This window comes from Pteropus alecto, unplaced genomic scaffold (assembly GCF_000325575.1).
Source record: "Pteropus alecto unplaced genomic scaffold, ASM32557v1 scaffold125, whole genome shotgun sequence".
Lineage (NCBI taxonomy): Eukaryota > Metazoa > Chordata > Mammalia > Chiroptera > Pteropodidae > Pteropus > Pteropus alecto.
Window position 1 is genome coordinate 1,369,879 of NW_006436888.1, and position 20,730 is coordinate 1,390,608.

General features: G+C 53.0%; 1 protein-coding gene across 7 annotated transcripts in view; it reads right to left on the bottom strand.

Annotated features, from left to right (window-relative positions):
- ARHGEF10L (Rho guanine nucleotide exchange factor 10 like) overlaps window positions 1–20,730 on the bottom strand; it is a 131,436-nt gene that overhangs the window by 109,937 nt on the left and 769 nt on the right. The gene's annotated exons all lie outside the window — the stretch shown is intronic.

Sequence of the window (20,730 nt, forward strand, 5' to 3'; positions counted from 1 at the left end):
CAAGTTCCTTCAAATGGTGCGAAACGCAGCGACAACCAGAGCTCAGTGCATGGTGCCAGGGAGCCATTCCAAGCCCCTGTGTCCAAGCAGGAGGGGCCTGGAGCCGGCCGCAGAGGTCCCCCTTTATGTAAGGCACGCTGGCCGGAGGATCAGCCCGGGAGAGCTGCTGATAACAGGACGCTTCCTCTTCCTTGTTCGAACTCAAATATATTCAGCTAAATTCAGGGACAACTCCTTTTTAAGCAGCAAACTTACAGTGACCCCCTGCACACACGCACGCGCACACACACACACACACACACATACACACACACACGCCCAGAGCTGTCAAGTCACCCCACCAGGAGCATCCTAAGGGACCTGTGGAGAGAAAACAGGCCTGGGCAGGAGGGACCCAGGGCTCTCTTCCCTGTTTGCAGCCAGCACACCTAACAGGTGCTCAGCACCAGACGGAGGGGTGAACACACACATGGAACACATACTTGTGCTCCCCGCCAAGGCTGAGCCTTTGCCCAGTTCATGCAAGGTCTGTCCTGTGGCCAGGGTCCTGGTCAGAAGACAAGGACACCAGCTCCTTCTACATCAGGTGCAAACCAGGAAGTGTGTGATGGAGGTCACGTCTTCCATACACGTACCATCTGCGTTAGAACTGACATCTCCAGGCCCTCATTCTGGAGATCGAGGGAAGGGCAGAAAAGCCACTCTTAGCCTCTCTGGAACCCTCTGCCATCCAACAGTACCCCCTAATCATTCCACAAATATTTATTGAGCAGCTCTGTATGCCAGGCACCATGCAAGGTCTGGGGATTTGCTGATAAGCAAGACAGCCTTGGTCCCCACCTTCCCGAAGGCCACAGTCCCCACAAAGAGGCAGACGCTAAACGATCACACAAGTCCTTACAAACCAGGACACGCGCTATGACACGAGGGACAATACCAGGGTTTAACTGAGATTTAGGCGGACAGCTGAACACTCTGACTCCACTCTCCCAGGGCTGATGCTGGTCCTGTGTACTCCACGTGGTCACTGATGACCCGCCCTGCATCATAGCCACACAGAGCAAGGGGCCGCAGACCTGATGATGATCTGGTCAATTCTGCCAGCAGCTCTGCCTCTGTGTGGCCTGGACCGAGGCACACAACCGCTCCAGCCTCCAAGGGCCACCCGCCCCGCAACAGACGTTTGCATTTTATGCCAAACCAGATCACGTGCGCGCCCAAGGAATATGGGAAGGTGTAGGCAATTTCTCTTTTATTTTATTTTTTTTTTTGAGGGGAAGCAGCACTGGATTTCAAACTTTCTACTCCACCTTTATTTAGGCAGTTAGTCTTACAGATCCATCTAAGGTGGTGGGAATGGTTTTGTCCCCCAGGGACATCTGGAAATGTCTGGAGACATTTTAGTTGTCACAACTGGAAGGGTCGGGAATGCTAGTGGCATCTGAGGGTAGAGGCCAGGGATGCTGCTGAACACCCTGCGGTGCACAGGACTCCTCGTAATAGAGGGTTATCCAGCTCAAGTGTCAACAGTGCCCAGGTGGAGAAGCCCTGGCCCGAGGGCAACTGGTCAAGTCCTCTGAGGATATAGAGTAGATACTGGCCTGTTAACACGGGGTAGTGTTACTCTTATTAGTCACAGGGACACAAAGACCAAAGTCATGGCCACTGGTTTCCGTGGCAGATAAGTACCAGGCTACAGGTCTCTAAAGAACCTGCTACAGTTATTTGTTTTTGCAGGTCTCCCCACTGGACGGACACCCGCCTCTCTGTGTGTCTCTGCCACCTGGCCCAGCACCTGGAAGGTAGAAGGTGGGGCGAGAGGGAGGGGGCTTGGGAGAGACAGGGCAGACTGCGACCTCTTAGAGGTGGAGACCACATGTTGTACCTCTCTGTCGTCAGCACCCAACACCACTTCTGGCACCCAGCAGCTGGGTGTGAGTTCATGAATAAACAGCCAGACTGTGAATTCTCTGAGGCCAGGGGCGGTGCCCCGCTCCCCTCTGGGTCCCCATGCCTAGCTTAGCTCATGGCTCGACCCTCCATACTCATTCAACGGTCCCTTCCCCTCAGAGCTCACAGTCTGGCAGGGGAAGGAGCGCTGAACAGGTACCAACAGGAAACAGCAGGTGGTGCTTCTGGGGGGGTATTCTGGGGGGTGGGGCTGTCACACTCCTGGGGGCCCCTGAACTTACATGGAGTGTGGGGGGCCTCATCCATCAGTTAATACTCCTGGAAACAATGAACACAAGCATGACTCGTTCATCTCCACAAGGCCGGGGCATGGCAGCAAAGAGTATATGTGAGCAGGACAGAGGGAGGGAGAAGGTAGAAAGGAGCTTCTAGTGGGAGTCGGAGGCCCTTACGCTGCCAGGGCTCCCCTCTCCCAGCGACCCGGACCCGGCCCAGTCATCGTGACAAACAGGACTGAGTGGGTGGAGCCCACGGCCCAGGCACTGGCCACAGAAAAAGGCAGCAGCTCCTTGGGTTGCCTAAGGCCACCAAGGAGTGAGTGCCAAAATCAGCATCATAACAGCTAACATTTACTAATTGCTTCTAAGTGCCCAAAGCTATTCCAAGCCCTTTGCTCCTATAATTACTTTAATCTTTGCGACACCCTCTGAGAGAGGAACTACTGTCATCCCCATTTTACAGATTATGAAATGGAGGCACAGAGAGGCCAAGAAAATTGCTCAAGGTCACATAGTTAATAGAGGGAGAGCTGGGATTTGAACCCAGGCCATCTGGCTGCAGGGCTAACCCCAAAAGCATTTACATCTTTGATCCTCAACCACCAGCCCGCCACCAGCCAGCCACCAGTCTGCTGGGCTCCTGTGCTATCCGGGAGACACTCTGGTAAACAGATGGGACCACAAGGACCCATCCCGGTGGGGTGGCACATCAGGAAGAGAACGTGAAGGACGGGTAGACAAAGTGTTCTGGCCCAGTGGCCCCCCCGGGAGAGTCCTAGCTGCACTGCCCCCAGCAGAGCCTTGACAAGTCCCCTCTGTCGGGGTCCCAGCCCTGAGCTCCCGGAGCAGCTGAATGCAAACACATTAAGTCTCACTGGGCATTCTAGTCTGGAACCAGGTCGGGGCTGAGGACAGGCGCCTGTTCCTGCGAACACTGTATTCATCCAGACCCATCCAGCCGTCACCCTGGAGAAGGCACCAGGCAGCAGCCTGAGGTTCAGGCCCCACTGTACTGACCTAGGAGGGCATAGCTACGTGCCAGCCACAGCCCCAGAACCAGCATCCTCCCCACCTATTGTGACTAAGGATGACCATGATGTCAGACCAAGCTGGCAGCACTGATTCCCCTCCTAACCTGGCTCTTTAAAGGCCATTCCCTGGTCCAAACAGGAGCGAATGGCTGGGGTATCCACTGTGATTCTCAGCACTGACCCTCCACTGTTTCTGAATCAAGCATTCTTTATTTTCCTGTAAGCAGTCACGCTCAGAAGGGAGAGAGCTTTGACGGGCTGAAATCCAACCTGTCAGCCAGAGAAAGAATTCTTTCTTGAGAATCCTAGCAGTTGGGGGATCAGAGCCTGAGCTCTGAAATCACCCAGCCCTGACTCCAAATCCCTGCCCCACGACCGAGCAAACGCGTGACCTGACCTCCCTAATACTCAGATTATTCATCTGCAGACTGGGTGTATGGCCCTCCTGAGACCCAATTAAGTAAAACAGTCATTTAGTTGTTCAGCCCATATTGATTAAGCACCCCTGTGAGCCAACTACTGCTCTAGTGTTTGGGATACATCGGTGGACAAAAGAAAAAGGCTCTAGGCCCCAACAGACTTACTGAGCCTCGCCCTGTGCCTGGCATGGAGTGAGTATTCCATAAATGCCCCACTCCACCCCGAGCCCGAGTCACTGTCCTGTGTCATCCTCTTGTATTTGAATTTCTCCTTTGTCTTTTGACTCATTGTCCCACATTAAAAGGGTCTAAACCTGCCCTCATTTCATTCTGCGGAGTTTCTCAGAACAAGGCTCCTGCCTCCTGCACAGGACGCCCACCAGCTGGTCCTCCCTCCCCATGTCAACTCTGCTCCCACTAGGACACAACCAGGCTGCCACTGTCCCTCTTCTTAGTTCCACAAACACCTCTTGGGCTCCCCCTATGTGCCTGGGACTACTCTAGGATATCACCTAGGTTGCACTTCCTCCGTGCAAAGGTCAAGGCACTCGTGGGAACATGCAGCCTCAGCTCACAGCGAGCGACGTTAATTCACATCACCAATGCACACAGGAAACCAGCCTCCAGAAATAGCCCCCGCACTTCTCTGCTAACAAGTGAGATCAAAGTGACAGTCAGTCACCGAAATCCCAGTGACCGCTCTCACTGGCCGGAACAAAACGAATGCTCGCTCTCATTTCTGAGTTTCAGTTAAAACCAGGAGCCATGTGTGGCGCCTCACGTGTTATGTCATGAGATCCGGGTCCCCACATGACGTCCCACTCTACCTCGACGCTCCCAGAGGACAGCAGCTGAGTCCGTTCACTGTTCTACCCAAGACAGCTTAGCACCATACCTGGCATCTGACTAGTCTCCAAGGAATGCTAGCTGGATTGACTTGAGTAAGAAAACTGAGGTTCACAGTAGTAAAGTGACTTGTCCAAGGCCGCGCAGCTAGAGAGTGGGCCAGCCCGGCTCTGGACACAGGTCTGTGCAACTGTGACATCTCCCTCCGCTCAGCCTCCACTTGACTTTCCCACATTTGAGCACCTGCGGTCCAGTAGCTAGCTGTCTAACGGGACAGGCTCCCCACAGCAAAAGCCACCACCTCTCCAGGGTCCAAGAAAGGAGAGGTGAGCGCCACATGAGACCTTATTAGGGAAGAGTAAAAGAAAAACGGAAAGTGCCCTGGTGGAGAAAGAGCCAGCCTGTGAGTCATGGGCCCCGGAACATTCTGTTTGTAGCTGGCTCCAGGGCAGGCAGAGAGGCCAGGGAGCCTGACAGCCCCCGGGACCTACCCCGGGCAACTGAAGGCGTAGTATCAGGATCAGGTGGGTCTCGGGTTGGGGTCAACCTGGCTCTGCCACCAACTCTCCCACCAGTGTTGGGCAAGTGACTTCCTCTCCCAGGATTCTGATGTTCCCTGCCTGTGAAAATGGCCAGGGGCCATGTTCGGGCTGCCACTATCTACAGGGCTGGGGTGGGGAGCGGGGTGAGACAGGTGGAACCCAGCAAAAGCCAGTATCTCCCCTCTCTCCCCAGGCAAGCTTAGCGCACACCTCCCCCTCACCTTTGTGGAGCTAACACCCGCCTTCTGCCCCATCTGCAGCTGCCTGCAGAATCATTCACGCTCCTCCTGGGTTGCCGGCAGCGCCAGAGAAGCAGCCTTCACTCACTTTTCAGACCTGCTGGTCACTTTCAGCCTTAGAAGACTATCGTCTGAGAACCTGAGAAGTGAGGCCACCTTACCGAGCACCTACTGTAAACCAGGAGCTTTGCAAACACCATCTCACTTCATCCTCACGATGGGCCTATGAAGGAGGGGTTCTAATTCCTCGTTCAGAGGGAGCCACTCAGACTGAGCCAGTCAAAGGCACCTGCCCAAGATCACGCAGCTAATAAGACCCAGGATTCGAACTCAGGTCTTGAAATCCCCACACCTGTGTTCTCATTCTTGCTCATGTGTTGGCTCCCAGAGGACAGGAACAGTAGCTGGGCCCTGGGTGTCCCCGAGGCGCCTCGTACACGGTCTTCAGGCGAAGGCTCATTTGGCTGGCCAGGTGGTCACTCTCAAACCCTAGCCCAGGACCCAGGACAGCCTCACACGTCTCAAGCAGGGACAGTTCCCTGTGCTCCTGCCTCACTGCACTCGGGTGTCCTGGACCCGGTCCTGCATACCAGGAACCCCAAACCAGCCTGTCCCCACTTTGCAAAAGGGACCCTGAGGCCCAGGCTCAGAGGAGCCAGAGAGAAAACCGCATCACATATGACATGTGGAGCATCTTGGTGTGGCCCTACCAGCAGCAAGCGGACTGCTGGGGGTCCAAATGGGAGAAGCGTGGGCTTTGCAGGGTGACCCTCCTGGTTCCAAGCCCCATCCACCACATTAGCCATACACCTGAGCAGGCCTCCTGCACTCTCTATGCCTCGGTCCCCTCCTCTGCTGCAAAACGGATATAGCCTCCCTCACCACAGGACACTGAGGGTTACTAAATGCTGTCAGCTAGTGTGGAGCAGGGGCCCTTTCTTCCCCTGAAGGGCACCCGCTTATCCTGGCCGTCAGCTGGACAGGGACTCAGAACCTGGCAGGCTCCCAGGCAGCCAGCCCAAACAGGTCTATATTCAAAGCTAGATTTCTAGGGTTAATATTTACTCGCTTGTGACCCAAATCTTCTGAGGCATCAGGCATACCTGAGTCACTCAGCCCTGAGAATTCAAACCAAGCAGGGACATGAGGTGGGAGGAGGGTGCTGAGTCCAGCTCAGGTGTCACAAGCCCCAGTCTCTCCAGGGCATTCAGACCCAGGCTGGCCCTTCCCCATGTCCCTGCAGACTAAGTGCCCCCCTCCACCCTGTTGCACCTGCTCTGAAGACCCTGAGCCCCAGTCATCTGATGATCCATCTCCATAGGACCCCAGAGACCAGTAAGGACATGGGAGAGGGAAGGCCGGGGCCGTACAGACATGATGCCAACCTCTAGTGTCTGTGGGTAGTGGAGGTGCCTGCCACACCACCCTCATCAAATAGAGATTTCACCTCAGCTATTTAGACCCAAGTTTTCTGACCTCAATAATAAGCCCAACACAGAGAAGGAACCACCAGACTCGGTGTCCCTCCCAGCAGCCGTCTGGGGTGTCAATCCCCGTTTTACAGATGAGAACCTGAGTCAGCCTGCCAAGCTCTCTAATTAGTCAGAGGTACAGCGAGGATTTGAACCAGGTCTCCTGGCTGCAAGACTAATAAACATCCAACAGTCTAGCACGCCTGCCTCCACATTTCAGCTACTGTTTACCGGATGTTTACCAGGTACCAGGCACAGCTCTACCTGCTTTATACGTGGCAATTCTCTTCACCGGTCCAAGAACCTGATGACGGAGAGGCTGTCATTATCCCATCTGACAAGCTAAGAAATTGAACTGAAACACAGGGAAGCTGAGACACTTGTCCCGGGACACACAGCTAACAAAAACAGAGTGAAGATCAAAACCAGGCAGTCTGACTCCAGAGGCCAAGGCTCTTAGACACCACATGACTCTGTCTCCTCACCCCCCCACCCTGATGCAGGCAGAGCCCTTGAGTTGCAAGAAAGACCCGCCATTGGGAAGAAGGCACAGGCTCCCCGAGGTTCCATGAACACAAAGACTCTGAGCCTCACAAAGAAAGAACCAAAGGCCCAGGAGGATGAGGATGGTGAGAGCTGGGGAGGCCCCCTCACACCTCCCACCCCATTCTCCTCACTCGGCCGACAGGGCCTAGAGGGTGGTGTCATTCCCCACCTGCACCCTTTCCAGGCCCCCTCAGAGCCACAAGCTTCTCAGCTTGGCCCACAAGACCATCCTCTCTGACAGATGACCCCATCTCCCCGCTCCCCAATGATGGATGTTTGCTGAGCACCTACCATGGACCAGGCCTCGTGGACAACAGACACGGAAAACAAAAGACGGAGCCTGAGCTCTGGGAGCAGAAGAGGGTCCCTCACCTGCCCCAGCCACACGACCACCTTTCCAAGGTCAAGACCCTTCCTTGGCCTGGAAACGGTGTTCTACCTGGTCTTCCTGGGACACTCCCACCTACATTTTGAGCCTTAACATTTGCTTTATTCTCTGACCCCCCCACCAGACTGTGAGTTCCTTGAGGACAGGGACAATGCCTTTCATTTCTGTCTCTCCAGTACCCAGTCCTCAGCACATGGTAGAGATTCAAGATATGATGAATGACTGAGTGGATGGACGGATGGAGGAGTGGATGGGTGGATAAATGGATAAATTAATGACTAAGTGAATGAACAAGTGACAGGATCCTATAAGTAGTGACCAGAGGCCACTGGGCTAAGGGCTCTACTTCATTCTGGAATTTACTGGAGCTCAGCTACCAAGGAATCCCAGCTTTGCCCCAGGTATTTAGTCTGACCCAACCGTTTTCTAGACACTTATTTCCCCAACTCGGCCAAGCATCGCTACGTAATCACTGTCCGTCTCCTTCACCGGGCTGCAGCAGAGGTGACATAACGTCCGAGACTACGTCTGGCCTAACAATTATGTCTTCAACGCCTTTCCCTGGGCCTAGGCCATTGCAGGCCTCAATGAATACTTACTGAATAAATGACAAACAAATGAACAAAAGACCTGGGGAGCTTTTAAACATGGAGATTTCTGGGTCCCAGCTGAGATCTGCTGGTTCAGAATCTCTAAGGGTGAAACTCAAGAATTCGTATTTTGTTCAAAAGCTTTGTGGCAATTCCAGCAATCGGCCGTGTTTGGGAGACAGTGGCTTGTGGGGAAGAGGAGTCCCCAGCTACTGAAGGCTGTGACCACGGATGACGGCCTCTCAGAACAGGGCCATACAGAACCGCCACCAACTCTGGCGGATCATCACTCACTTAAGCATCTGCAGGTTAAAAGAGAGTCGAACAGCCTTTCTCAAGCTGTAGTCCTTGAACTATTGGCTTCACAACCATGTGAGTAAGGAGAAGGCATTCAAAAAAATGAAGATTCTAAGGTCTGACCCCAACCTACAAACTCAGAGTCTCTTGGGGTGAGGCCTGAGAATCTGCATCCTTAGCAGGCCATCTGGGCAATCCTGGCACACACGAATGTATGAGAATTCCTGGCTCATGGGTTCCCCAGGGTACTACGACCACCTGATGTGTCTGGCACCTTCATGCACACCTTGCCTTCTGAGAGAGAAAAGTTCTTGATGGGCCATTTCAGATGACTCCAAGAAACACTGCAAAAGGTAGCAGAGTGAGAGGCTAAAAGGTAGCAAATGTGCCCGTTCCTCAGAACCTGAGCCTGGGCAGGACCAATGACTCAGGAAGCCCAGCCTCTCATCTTACAGACAAGGCCCACGCAGGGCTGTGTCTTGCCCAAGGTCACCAAAGAGTGAGTGTCAGAGCCTGGCTAGAGCCAGGTGGCCGTGCCCCAGGCTCGCCCCATGCCCCCAGCTGCTCTGGCCTGCGTGGGAGGCTCTCCCCGGCCTCACACCCTCCGAACCGGCTCCCGGTGAGCCAGGGTCCTGGGAAGAGCCCGCAGCAGGGCAGCAGCTGCCGGCCCGAGAAGCCTCGGCCGGTCTCAGTGCCCCAGGGAACAAGGTGGCTCCAACCATGGAAGGCTCCAGCTGCCTCCACCACAGCCGAGGATAAAGCAACTTGCTCTCGCACTGAAGGATGGGATGAGCATCAACGGTAGAAGAAGTTATGGTTCTGCTGACCCCCGGGCGATGGGGAAGGGGGTTGATTATCACAGCTCTGCAGAGAACGTCTCCCCAGAACTTCTCAATCAGTCCACAGTACTTGAGTTTAAACGTTTAAACAGTCCTGAGGAACCGCTGACATCAGTTTTTCTCAATCTGCCGATTTGGGGGAACACTTGTGTCCTGAAATATGCTAATAGGTCCTCACTAGGAAATAAAAAAAAAAAAGGTGTTTGGTGGTCAAAGACTCTGGAAGAACCAGAGCAGAAACCTCCCTCCTGGAGATTAATCATCTCTGCACGTTCAAGGCACCGTAACGGCCTGCGATTTCAGAATCTGCTGAAACCGTGATACAGATCGGGCAAGCTGGAGGCTAAGAGGGGCCGTGTGCCTTGCCCTAAGCCTTCGACCAGGACGTGGGGATGATGGGACTTGAGCAAGACAGTGTGTGCCTCGAGTATGCACTGGCGACCGAAGTGCTCAGATTCAGTGAGACGGTTCCTGTCATTTACTGCTACCGTCGTGGCTCTTGCTGTGCTTGCTGGGCTGGGACGGGGAGAGGACAGGCAGCAGCAGGGCCCGGGCAGGAAGTCACACCTGCGGAAGTGGCCAGGAGGTGAAGCTGAGGATCCAGCTTCTCAAACCTGTTTCTGGGTCTGCGCCTTGGCTTTGTGACCTGAGACAAGTCACTACTCCTCTGCAAACTAAGACTATTTTTATGTCCCATACGTAAAATTAGGACTTTGGACTAGATGATCCCGAAAGGCCATCCAGCTCTAAATGAGTCTCTGACTCCCATCGACCCGCGGCTCCCGGTTCCCGCCCTGCCAGCCGCAACCTCTCCTTGGTCCTGAGTCCCCACCTCTGCAAGCAGCTGAGGTCTGCACTCTGGGCCAGGCGGACTAAGCACTGTTTTTGTTCTCCCTGCCGCTGTCCCTTCACTGCCCTCACGGGAACCCAGGTGCCCGGCTCCCAGTCCAGTGCTCTTCCTGAGACCCGGGGGGAGTAAAAAGAGCAGGATGCTGGGATTCTCAGCCTGAGTCTGCCCCAATGGTCGTGAGAGGATGTGAGAAGGGCTGTAGGCCCACTGGACTTCCAAGGCTGGCGATAAAACTTAAGGGGTTAGAGGAAGTCAGGTGCCCCAAAGCGGGGTGGGCTGAAAGCCGGAGCCCCGCAACATTCTATCAGGTGATTTGCCAAGGAAGGACTCAGCTGTATAAAGTTTAAGAGACCAGTAGAGTTTCAAGGGAGGTATCCAGAGTCAGATGGACCAGGGTTCAAGTTCTGCCATCTACTAGCTGTGCGGCTTTGGACAAATTACTTGCCCTCTCTGTTCTTCAGCTGCCTCATCTGTTAAATGAGGAGAATAACCATTCGTACCTCACAAGATTGTCACAAAAAACTGCAAGAAGATAATGCATGGTGCCTGGCACACTCTAGGCCCTCAGTAAAGACAGGTGATTTTTCCAGCCCTTTCGGATCACATTTCATATCATCCCTACTTTGCAGACGAGGTAACCAAGACTCCAGAGAGATAAGACAGCTACCCAAAGTGACGGGGCTCCTAAGGGACAGGGCTCTGGGAACTGCGCCCCAACTCTCCTGGCCCCTGAGAATGAGGCCTCTGCCTGGCATCTGTCAAATACAGCTGCTGCCCCCAGCGGGGACCGCCTCCCTCACTGGCCCGCCATGACCCAGCCCCGGAAAGTGCTTCCAATCACGCACTGGGGGGGAAGCTGAGGCCCTGGAAAATGTTTAAACCTCCCGTGGGCCCTGGCTTCGGGGAGAGCCAACTGCCACTTCCACTGCCCATTCTCCAAGACTGCCAAATGACAATAGTTAAAGCCACAAGAAGAGCTGTGGATGGTGGGGCGGTGACGTCTACCTGGAGCCGCCAGCGAGCTCCTCCCTGGGTTACGTACCACCTGCTTCTACCCTTGACACTAGTTGTTTCACTCGAGGGCCCAGTCCTAGCTTGGATGTCCTGTTATGCTGTGTGACCTCAAGCAAGTTGCTTAACCTCTCTAAGTCTCAGGAACCTTTTCAGAAAAAATGAAAGGCACAGAATTTGGGAAGCACTAAGGAAGCAGCAGGATTTGCAGGACGATCTAGGAATCAGAGAGCCTGTGACAGCCTCAAAGGTCTCCCTGGTGTCTCCTGTCCCTTCCAACCCAGTCTCCGCCCAAGACAAAAATTCTGATCTTATCCCTCCCTATCTGGAAACGTTTGACCAGCTCCCTGTGGTCCTCAAGAGAAAGTGAGATCTGCTAATGAGATGTACAGAGCCCATCGGTGGCTTCCCCCATCACCCCCTCCCCTACGACATGCTCGCCCACCGCCTCCCCCTCTGCATCCAATTGCAATGACTCCTCTCCCTGAACCGACTCCGCCTCTGGGCTGCTTTGCTCACACACTTCCCTGGGCAGCCTCTCTGGGCCCCGACCCTGGGTTCAGCACTCTCTCGTCCTTCCACTGGCTCCTCGTCCGCCTCCAGCACCAGAAAGAGGGTAAGCGCATTTTCCTCATCTTTAGCTCCCGGCCCGGTCCCCAGCTCTATAAAGAAATATTTGCCCAATAAATGTGTGTAGGGAGGATGGGACGGCAAGGACAGACAAATGAAAACAAATTAACTACTCCCGGAGCCTCGGTCTCCTCCTCTGTAAACGGAATGCTGTGGGAGGAGTAGCTGGAACACCTGGCTGGGGCCCCTCACCCTGCTTTGTAGCTGGTGTGTGCTGGCTGGGCGGAAGGTCACCTCTCAGGCGTCTCCCCACTCTGTAAGGCGAGGACACTAACGGCACCTGGACCTCACTTGCTGTAAGGACACAATGGGCCGGTCCCCCCAGAGTGCTCAGCACAGTGCCTGGGGCATGAAGGTGAGTTCCTCGCACTTTACATCTAGGGAACAAAAGTAAGAGGGGGCAGTGACACAGGGCTCGGAGTCATCTCACCTGACCCAGCTAAAGTCGCTTCTGCTGTGGGGACTGCGTACTCCCGACACCAAGCTCCCAACTGGCTGGGATGCTCACCGCGTCCACCAGCGCAGGCCCCAGCGGCCCAGTGCCCCGAAGAACGCGGGCCCCACAGAGTCGGGAGTGAGAGCTCCGCTCCACCGCGCCACCCCAGACAGGCCACTGGCCTCTCCGATCCGTTTCCTCCTCTACACAAAGCGGGGCGAAGGAACGCCGGCTTCCGTCGTTCTAAGGACCCAGCAATCTCTGCCCCTTCTTAGTGTCTGCAAATGACTTCTCCTGGGTGGGCCGCCTTAATGGGACTGTACCCCACCCTCCCTGGTCAAGATGTCACTGAGAACCATGAGGCCATCAGACAAGACTGTCCCCATGTATACTCTAAATCTACCCCAATTTCACCCATTTCCTAAGAAGCGCCCCTGCTCCCCTCACCTGTCACCCCCACATCATCAAGCTGGGTACCACCCCCCTCTTATTTTGCATAAAGATCCAGCTCCTGTAGCTGCCCCACGTGTCTCGTCCCCTCTTGGGCGGTCCTGGCCACCAGCACAAACCATTCTCCTGGGTCCCCCTACTTTCCCTCCAACAGGGACCTCTTTCCCCAACCCCCCTTCACTTACCCAGCGTCCCAGAAGCTGTCCACACGCCGTCTCTCCTTTCTCACCTCCCATCCTCCTGGTCCTCTCCTCCTGTGGATTCCAGCCCCATCACTCCTCCAAAGCTGCTCTTATACAAAGGCCCGAGCTGCCTCTCTGCTGCCAAAACCAGTGGCCACTTTTCTGTCTCATCTACTTGAACTCTCACTGGCCTGCAGCCCTGTCGGCCACTAGCTCTTTTCTGAAACAAGCCACCGTGTGTGCATCCCAGAGACCCCACTCTCCCTTCTCCTCCCAGGCCGCTGGCTGCCCCTTCCCTCCCCCTCGGCAACTCCTCCTTACCCTGACCTCCGGGTGGGCCCACCTGTCCATCTATGTGCCAACCACGCCCAAGGTTCGATCTCAGCCCAGAGGTCCCTAGCTATTCCCATCACATCACATTGGGCTGTTTCTTTCACAGGACTTATTACATGACATTACGAATGAAAAGGGGTGACATAGTAGACCTAACAAGTTGAGGGGAGCCACATGGCAGGCTTGGCAAGCTCGGTGATCAGAAGTAACCACACAGATGGTCTGATCATAAATTCCTAACTGGGCAGGTCATGGTGGGCAGGCACGTCCTAGGCCTATAGCTTCCGTAGCAAAGGTCAACCTTTACCTGAAGCAAACCCTGTCCATTGTCCTTATGCATTAGAATAACACACATTTGAAATATTAGAGAGATTTTCTTTTCCAGACCCTTCAAAGGCACAACCACCAGCACCATAGCACGAGACCATGAAACCCCTCACCATTATCTTATTGAGAGCATACCATCTCTTGTACTGTAGAGCAACGGTCCCCAACCTTTTTGGCACCCGGGACCTGTGCTCCTATGAGACTCTACTGCCTGAGGATCTGAGGTGGAGCTGAGGCGGTGATGCTGGCGCTGGGGGAGCAGCTGCAAATACAGATGAAGCTTCGCTCACTTGTCTGCCGCTCACCTTCTGCTGTGCGGCCTGGTTCCTAACAAGCCATGGACCAGGACCGGTCCACGGCCCAGGGGGTTATGGACCCCTGCTCCAGATGTTAGAAGTTCACTGTCTTGCACCCACCAATGTAAAAGAAGTATGTGTTTCTCCACTGTGCTTTTTATCCAGCCCCAGTGATTTCCCCACCGGGCTTTCTCCCGCCTCCTTAATCCACCACCCATGGATTCCACGTGACCTTTCCCACGTCCTCGCCTTTGATTGCTAATGCAGAGACAGAATGGCCAAACTGCCACTCATGCTCAAACTGCCACTCTCTGGAGTGTGTTCTCTTGCTTCTAGGCCTGTCCTCAAAAACGCTGGCTCAAATAAACTCTTAGAACATTTTTCTACAGGTTGGACATTCTTTCATAGACAACATGCAGCTGCCATATTAATTTGTGTGATTTGTCTGATTTTCGTCTCCTCTGCCATCACTTACGATCCACAGGGCAAGGCCACTTACAGGCGGCTGGTTCACGGATGCAACAACAGCCAGCAATGCTAAGCTCTTCCGTGGGCCAGGCGCTGCCCCAAGCCCCCTACCTGCACTTTCTCGTCAAGTCCTCCCAACACGACACAGCTACCAGCGTTATCCCCCTTTTACAGATGAAGAAACCCAGATATAGAGGAACCAACTGAGTTACCCAAGATCCAGCACAGAAAGAGGCCCAGCAGGAAGTAAGGCGCCCATTTACCCCCACAAGGCCAACACAGGCCGGGCCCTTTGTGGACCCTAAATAACTACTTACTGAATAAGCAAACCAATCACCGAATAAATGAATGCTATACACCACAACACCGAGAGAGGCGGTCTTTGGGTAGTGGAATAAAGGGAGATGTTAATTTTTTTTCTATATATATTTTCCAGGTTTTCTTCAATGGTCATGTAATATATGCACAATTTAAAGTACAGTAAACCTTTATTTTTAAAAGCAATACAAAGGTTCTGGGTAATGTCTTGGTTCAGGAATATTTTTCTTCAATTTTCAGAGACTATCATTCCTCTACTTAATTTAAACCACTGTTTTTCTAGTGAAATTGAATAAGAAGCCCGCATTTTTAAAGCTCTCTCCAAGTCTGCCCACTTCAAACAATGAAGAGAGGGAAGTAATGAGAGCTGGTCCTCCCCTCGCCTCCCGGGCTAATGGCTGAGAGTCAGGGATGCATACCAATCAGGCAGCCTCTGGAAGGGGGAATGTTATAAAGGCCAAGAGGCCAGGCTCTCCAGGAGAAGGTCCAGACCTAGAAATGCCACCTTGCCTAGGGCCCTGTGCACCGTCGTGGGCAGGAGCCACCTCCAACCACCTGCCCTGCCCCAGACTGAGAATGTCCTTGCAAATAAGGTGGCAGTGAGGCCTGAGCCAAGGCAGGTGAGAGGGAAGATGAACTCCTCAACCCCTTGGCAGGGGGCTCAGTGCCAGGCTCTAACCAAGAGGTGAGCACAAGAAGTCATCGACTGTCCTTCCCTACTTCCTGCAGCATGTGGGCACTCTGACTTGAGGGGACATCGAAGGCACAGCCAGGCCAGACCCTGAAAGGGACGGCACTGCCCTAGGACATAGGGCTGGGAAGCTGGGGCTCTGAGGCAAGCAGGACAAGGTTAACCTGTGCTGCCTCCATCCCTCACAGGTGCATGACCTGGGCAAGTAAGATGACTGCCCCGAGTCTCTGCCTCATCAGGGGCAAAATAGAGGTGATGACACAATCCACCTCTCAGGATGGCTGAGGACTAAACAAGATCCCATGAGCCACATGCCTGCCAACGTGCCTGCCACTCTGTAAATAAGAGCTATTAGTACAGCTATCTCCCTAAATATGAGCCATTATTATTAGCTCTTTCCTGACAGCAGGCCTAGGGGCCCATCTGGGTACTGGGGTTCTATTCCAGGCCTTGACTCTAAACCACAGGGCAATGAACCTAGCTAAGTGTGTAAAAAACACACATGTCAATTTCAAACAAAGAATGGCAAAGTGTGTAGCGATTACAGACCAGTGGTGAATCATCTCTCCCTCTCCTCAAAGAGAAAAGGAAAATAGAATAAAGGTGGGATTATAGAAAGATCTTACTACCTAGTTCGAATCCTGCCACTTGCAAACATTGTGACCTTGAGAAAGTCACTCAACCTTAGACTCAGTTTCCTCATCTATAAGATGTGATAATAGATGTGATAATAAGATGTGATAACCTACCTGCAGGGTCAGTATAGGAATGAAATGAATTGATGCATGAAAAATGTCTGGCATGTTGAGGCGTAAAGTAAACATGAGTCCTCCATTCTCCTGCTGTACCCTTACCCTGCTCACACATCCACTGTGTGTAACCGCGCACATGTCCACGTGCCAACCAGAGCTCACAGACTGGACAAGAGCTATGGCTCTTGTAAAGAGATGTCCACTCGACACTCTGGCTCTGCTCTCTTATGCTATCCCTGAATCCATGTGCAAGGGTCATGTCTGCTGTGTCCTCAGCCTCTCCCAGGCAGCTCTAGCCACCAGGATCCCGGACATCATACCTTCACCAGCCCTGAGTTACATGACTTGTCCATTGTGTCCTTGGACCACCACTGCTTTGCCTCCCAGATGCCTGGGTGCCCTGTGTGTGGTTATCCAATCAATGGCAAAGTAGGTTCTCAATTAACTTAACCCTACCCTCAACCCATTTCCCCTCTTCTTGGTGCATGGTAAAATAACTCAGTTTCCTGAGGGAGAGGTCATCTGAGGGCAATTCACAACCCCAAACACCACAAGTCGGCCCAGCCCAGAGCTGCCCCTCTCACTCTGCACTCTAAACCAGCTCTGCAGTGATGTCACGCCAGAATGCGAGCTCCAGGGCAGGGCTGTCCCCAAGCTGCTCACTGCTGGATCCCCACGGTGAGCTGACAAATGTTTAACAACTGACTTTGGGGCAGGAGGGACCCTGATTTGCAGTGTTTGCCAATTTCCATGGTGTAAATACTCTCATTATGGCCAATTTCAAGCACCAAGGTGGCATCACCAAACAGAGTGGGGAAGAGATGTGAACAGACCCCGGTATACACATTACACAGTCATGTGTCGTTAAATGACGAGGTGCACTGAGAAATGCATCGTTAGGCAACTACATCGTGCGAACGTCACAGAGCGCACTCACACGAACCCAGGTGGGACAGCCTACTGCACACCTAAGCTGTATGGTCCAGCCTGCTGCTCCTGGCTACAAGCCCGTACAGCGTGTCACTGCACTTAATGCTGTAGGCAACTGTCACACAACAGTAAGTATTTGTGTATCTAAACATACCAAATGTAGAAAAGTAAAAATATGGTATGAAAGATATAAACGGCACACCTGCACAGGGCACCCACCGTGAAAGGAGCCGGTAGGACTGGAAGCTGCTCTGGGGGAGTTGTGAGTGAGGGTGAGTGAGTGTCAAGGCCTCAGAGGTCACCATATGCTACTGAAGACATATAAACCCTGCCCCCCACCCCACCTCCTTCTGACAGAGTCAGGAATAGAACATTGACACGGTCAATGCTGCTCCATGAACAGGGATGTGGGCTGGACTGATCGGAAATATCGAGGAGAAACTGGATGGGTGAGGCACAGATCACCTCAATAGTAAGTGTCGGGAGGGAGTAAAGGTGGCCCGAGGATCAGTAGGAATTAGAAATGGAGATGGAGATAAAGAGGAACATGGGGGATTGTCATGGCAACGTGGGTTTAGCCACTGCATGTGGGAGCGATGGATTAAGGAACTTTGTGGTGTTTATGTGGAAAAAAAAAAAAGGCTGTTTAACACAGAGAGGGTGCAGAAGCGAGGACTCAATATTCTGACTTTGGAAATTCGTTTCCGGTCCCACCGACCCCATCTGGCACAGAGGACTCTCTCTGGCATGTCTATGTTTTACACCATTACGACCTGAAAATGTTTTCAAAGTTCAGGGACAGGCCGGCTTCGCACTGCCACCGAAAGCCTTTACTAAAGTGACAGTGGCACTTTAATACTCGTTAAGGTCGCTCCTGTGGACCTGTGTCTCTGTACAGGATCTTAGGTCCTCAGCAACGAATTTACAGCACTGTACTCTGAAGACCACCAGGCCGGACCAGGGAGGGCTGCAGCACCCTCTGAATACGTAGCGCTGGGGGACAGGCTCCTCTGTGCTGAAATAGGTCAGTGGTAACTGACCAGGGTGGCATCTGTGCACTCAAAACTGAGGCGCTGTGAGTGGAGGGACTCTGTTGCCAAGCTCATAGATGCTGCTCCTGTCAGGGGGAAAATATTCCTCCTGAACCACACATTCTTCCATTTCTTACAAGAAATCCAGCTCCATTATAATCTTATGGGACCATAATCCTATGTGCAGTGTGTCACTGACCGAAACATCATTACATAGAGCATGACTGTGTACACACACATACACACACACACACACACACACGATACAAATAACCACCACAAACACATAGGTAATAGTAAAATACGGTGAAACAATTAAGAAGTACTATGTTTTGAGAATTTATTGTCCTTGTTTCTAGTATAATTGACTTAATTATAAATTTATATACGTAATGATTTTTTATAAAGTCTGTGTTTAACAGCCAGCTCACAAAATTCCGAAAATTTAGTTTTCATGCTTTAGTACAAACTGGCCTCAACATACCACTGCCCAGGGCCCGGCACAGCCTCTGTAAGGAAAGCCACTTCTGGACACTCTATCAGCCCAGGACTCCAAAGGAAGGTGGCTCTGATGTCCTCCAGCGAGTCAAAGAGAAACCAAGGTGCTCTCCAGGGACATGTGGCCAGAAAGGAACTGAGCCCAGGCAGCGCCATGGGGTGGATGGAGAACTTTGGCCCACTCTGCCGACTATGAATCTGATTCTTTTTCCTGGACTTCAGACCCCTTGAGGGCAAGGACAGTGGCCCATTTACCACTATCCAGCTTGGTGACAAGAACAGGCACTAAAGACAGCCTTTGGAAAAAAGCAAGGACTAGGGGGTCCGGGAGACTCAGGCTTCAGTCCTTCACTGACTAACCATGACCTTGGGTAGTCACTTAAGGCTGTGGTTCATTTTCCTCATCTGCAAAATGGGTGTGACCCCAACTCCCCTGCCAAATTATCAGGGCTGTTGTAGAAACAAAAAGATAGTGGACGTGAAAGAGCAATAGGAATCTGAGTTCCTATTACCATCCATACACATCACCTATTACCATCCATACACATCACCCGCTTTCTCTCTTCTAAACCTATCTAAGATGATATGCTTTCCACTCTGCTCTTTCCCACTGTTTAAGAGACCACACAAGTGAAGCAGCTATCCCAGCATCTGGCGCTTACCAGAGATTACAAATATCTGTTCATTCATTGACTACGTATATAATTAACAGTAGGCCTTCCTCTTCCACTGACCTGGTACCTGGGCTCCCAGGAGCCCACCAGCGATCCCCACTCTGCAGACTCCTCCCAAGTTAAAACTTGAAATAGAACTTAGGAACTATTGGTTACTGGACATCCACTTAATCAGCAACTACTTATACGGCACCTACTATGTGTCAGGCACTCTTCTAGGCTGGTAATCAAGGACAGACATGGTTCCTACTCTTGAAGGTTTACAATCCTCTGGGAGATATAAATGAGCCATCCCTACCTATCACAGCAAAGGCTGGAAGACCATCGTGGACAAGAATTCTTGAGCCAGCCTGGCTGGCAGAAAGGAAGAGATCCCAAGTGAGAAGCTAAGTGATGAAGAACGGGACCAGCTTTCTATGGAGCAAACGGCAAGGGCAAAGGGTCTTTGGTGGAAGAGAAAGAAGCAGGGACCTTGGGAAGGTGAGTGTGCTGGAGCAGCGTTAGAATCAGACACAGGCACAACCTGAGGCCTCACGAACCAGAGGAGGGTTCTGAGCTTCATCCTGGATCTTGAGAAAGGAGAAGCATAGCCCCTACTCACAGTCACAAGGAGTTTGAAGATTTCCAGACTGGGTTCTCCTTTCTAGTCTATGTGTTGGAGGCCTGGATGCTGTGGGGCACAGTGCCGGATGGATGGACAAACAGACAGATGGACAGATGGAAGCTGCAGCTGGTGGCCATGCAAACAGAGCTGCAGGGAAGGGCTGAGCATTTTAATGAGCATGCATAACCTATCCCCTCTCCCCAGCATCCTAGGAGGAGCAGATGGGGCTTCGGGCAGGTGGGGTGGAGCTTAGGGCAGGTAGGCGGGGCTTTCCCTGATTGAATCTCTCAGGAAGGCTAAGGACTTTTAGGTAATGTCTCAGCTTCAAAGAGAGCAGGAAGTGCCCCCCACCCACCACCCACTCCTTGCTGTGGCCTGAACCAGGAAACTCAGGTTCTCCCTGACCCCTGCCCCGGGCTCCCACCCTGGGAGAGGAGGAAGGAACGCTCCCCACACTCCTGCATCAGGCCTAGGCTCCCTCTCAGAGACCACCCCTGGAGGCCAGAGGGCTGGCCTTCATCCTCAGCGAGGCACAACCCGGGCACACTTCCCTGCCTCAAGGAGTGACCAGGCCTGAGTGGGTTCTGCAGTCACCGCCTTCTCGCTGACCAGGGCATCTTCCCCTCCCACCTCCCCTCCTCCGGGAGGCAGCCTCTGTTCGGCCTCTGGGCAGGGGTCCAGGGTGGGAGAGGCTAGCCCAGCACAGAGGCACCAGAAGCATTTCCTGACTTTATGTAATCCCGGGGACCCCCAAGGTCAGTGCAGGAGAAGTTGGACCACTGAGAGCAGGACCTGACGATGCTGTGAATTGACGAGAAAGTGAAGCACAGAGTCCGTCTGTCTTTCTGTGT